The 3,335-nt window shown below is 42.0% G+C and overlaps 1 pseudogene across 1 annotated transcript; it reads right to left on the reverse strand.

The window, feature by feature from the left end:
* Positions 1-2,085: 2,085 nt before the first annotated feature.
* Positions 2,086-3,117, reverse strand: LOC112623075 (annotated as a pseudogene). The gene has a single exon (XR_003119084.1). The product of XR_003119084.1 is annotated as a glutathione S-transferase Mu 2 pseudogene (transcript).
* Positions 3,118-3,335: the final 218 nt, after the last annotated feature.

Raw genomic sequence — 3,335 nt, forward strand, 5'->3', positions numbered from 1 at the left:
GCCACTACACCCAGCTAATTTTTTATTTTTTATTTTTTATTTTTTTTTTTTTTTTTTTTTTTTTTGAGACGGAGTCTCGCTCTGCCGCCCAGGCTGGAGTGCAGTGGCCGGATCTCAGCTCACTGCAAGCTCCGCCTGCCAGGTTCACGCCATTCTCCTGCCTCAGCCTCCCGAGTAGCTGGGACTACAGGCGCCCGCCACCTCGCCCGGCTAGTTTTCTGTAGTTTTTAGTAGAGACGGGGTTTCACCGTGTCGGCAGGATGGTCTCGATCTCCTGACCTCGTGATCCGCCCGTCTCGGCCTCCCAAAGTGCTGGGATTACAGGCTTGAGCCACCGCGCCCAGCCTGCCAAATTCTTTTCTTTATTTTATTTTATTTTATTTTTTGAGATGGAGTCTTGCTCTGTTGTCCAGGCTGGAGTACAGTGGCATGATCTTGACTCACTGTTCCGGGTTCTAGCGATTCTCAGGCCTCGGCCTCCCAAAGTGCTGGGATTATAGGCATGAGCCACCACGCCCGGCCGAGGGTTGCAGTTTCTCCACATCATCACCAGTGCTTGCTATTTTCCACTTTTTCCCCATATAACACAAGTCCACTTATGTATATTTTCCATTTTTATTATAGTTATCTTAATGGATGTAAAGTGGTATCTCATATGGTTTTGGTTTGCATTTATCAGATGATTAATGGCGTTGAGCATTGGAATCTTTTCACTTTCTTAATGATGTACTTTGAAGGACTAAAGTTTTAGTTTTAATAAAGTCTAATTTACACACTTTTTCTTTTGTTTTACTTGTGCTTTTGGTGTCATATCTAAGAAACTATTGCCTAGTTCAAGGTCATAAAGACTCATTCCTGACTTTTCTTTGAAGAGTTTTAGAGTTTTAACTCTTAGATTTAAGTCTTTGATCCATTTTGAATTCATTTTTGTATCTGGTGTGAGTCACAGGGTCCATCTTCATCCTTTGCATATGGATATCCAGTGTCTTGGCACCACTTTTTGAAAAGACTGTTCTTTCCTCATTCAATGGTTGTGTGCTCTTGTCAAAAATTGATTGACAGTAAATGTGAGGCTTTATTTCTGGACTTTCAATTCTGTTCTGTTGATCAATATGTCTGTCCTTATGCCAGTATCACTCTGTCTTGATTGCTATAGGTTTGTAGTGAGTTTTAGAATTGGGAAATGTAAATTCTACAGCTTTGTTCTTTTTAAAAACCTGTTTTGACCATTCTGAGTTTCTTAAATTTCCATATGAGCTTTAGGATTAGCTTGCCAATTTTTGCAAAGAAATCAGCCAAGGTTTTTGTTAGGGACTGTATTGAATTTTAGTTCAATTTGAAGAGTTTTTCCATCTTAACAATGTTAAGTGTTCTGTCCTATGAACATAGATTATCTTTTCATTTATTAAAATCTTCAATTTCTTTCAATGATGTTTTGTAGGTTTCAGTGTACAAGTTTTGTACTTCTTTTGTTAAAGTTATTTCTGTGTAGTTTTTCTTTTGATGCTATTATAAACAGAATTTTCTTTATTTCATTGTCTGTTTGCTTATTGCAACTATAAAGAAATACAATTTCTGTTTGTATATTAATCTTGTATTCTGCAACCATGCTGAACTTGTTTGTTAGTTCAAACAGTTTTTTAGTGGATTCATTAGAATTTTCTATATGTGAAATCACATCATCAACTAATAGGATATTTCTATTTCTTCCTTTCCAAGCTGGGTGCCTTTTATTTCTTATTCTTGCCTAATTGCCTTGGCTAGAACCTCCTTCACAATGTTGAATAGAAGCCGGGAGAGCAGACGTCTTTGTCCTGTTCTTCATTTTGTCTTGATGCTTCATCTGAAAAAGAATCAGTTCTTTTACCATTAAATATGCTCTTACCTGTGGGTTTTTTGTAGAAGCCCTATATTAAGTTGAAGAAATTCTCATCTATTCCTATTTTGTTGAGTGTTTTTTTCATCATGAAAGGGTGTTAAATTTTGTCAAGTGCTTTTTCTGCATCTATTGAAATGATCCTGTGGATTTTGACATTTATTCTCTGTGTGTGTGTGTGTGTGTGTGTGTGTGTGTCTGTGTGTCTGTGTGTTTTAGGTTTTACTTGGATCAGGTAGGCTTAAGGCAGGGGCCATGCTGCAGGAGAAGGGCCTGTAAACCAATCAATGCTGCTCTTTCATGCAGCCCTGGGACCTCAGGGCTGAGCTAGCTCCACAGGCGAGGGGCCAGTGAGGCCCCTCAAAGCAGACACAACCACTAACAGGAGGGAAGGTCAGGCTGGCTTTAGTGCAGGGAAGGGTAATGTTGGGAGGGAGACGTTCATAAAGGAAAATGGGTAGCTGAGGCTTTAAAGGGCTTGGATGGGACAGGGGTTTAGGGGAAGTGAAGAGGGCCAGTAAAGTCTTGGGGGTAAAGAAGGGAATAAACAGGAGAAAAGAACAAGAAGGCAGGGGCTGGGGTGTGGAGTCCAGCTGCTCTACACAGTCTGGGCAGCAGGTTGAGTATGGGCAGCTCACTGCCACCTCCTGGCCTTCAAGGCACTACTTGTTGCCCCAGACAGCCATCTTTGTGAACACAGGTCTTGGGAGGAAGCGGCTGGATTTCGTGTAGGCAGAGATCTCCAAGCCCTCAAATCGGGAGATGAAGTCCTTCAGGTTTGGGAAAGCATCCAAGCACTTGGGCTCAAATACTTGGTTTCTCTCAAGGACATCATAAGCAATGAAATCCACAAGGGCGATCTTGTCCCCAAGAAACCATGGCTGCTTCCCCAGGAACTGTAAGTAGAATTTCAGCATTGCAGGGAGTGCCTCCAGGTATCCTGGCTTCAGTTTCTCAAAATCTGCGTTGTAGCAGAGTCTGGCCAGCTGCATTTGGTTGTCCATAAGCTGGTTCTCCAAACTGTCTTCCCATATCTTCTCCCTTTCTGTCTCCCCACACAGGTTGTGCTTGTAGGCAATGCAGCCCAGGATGGCCTTGCTCTGGGTTATCTTGTGAGCCCCATCAGTCAAGTAGGGCAGATTGGGAAAGTCCTTCTTTTCCTCATAGCTTGAGTCTGTGTATTGCTGGAGCAGGCAGATGGTGTGGGTCAGCCCTCAGATGTCCCAGTACCCCTGTGTCATGGGCCTGGTGCTGGTCGGTGCGGATTCTGCAGACAGGCCCATTTACTCTATTGATGTGGTATGTTACATCAATTGACTTTTGGATGTTAAAACAATCTTGCATTCCTGGGATAAATTCCACTTGATCGTGGTGTATAATCCATTTTACATATTGCCAAATTCTACTTGCTAATTTTTTTGAGGATTTTGCATCTTATTGGTAAGAGATATTAGTCCAT

The sequence above is a fragment of the Theropithecus gelada genome, chromosome 4, assembly GCF_003255815.1.
Source record: "Theropithecus gelada isolate Dixy chromosome 4, Tgel_1.0, whole genome shotgun sequence".
NCBI lineage: Eukaryota > Metazoa > Chordata > Mammalia > Primates > Cercopithecidae > Theropithecus > Theropithecus gelada.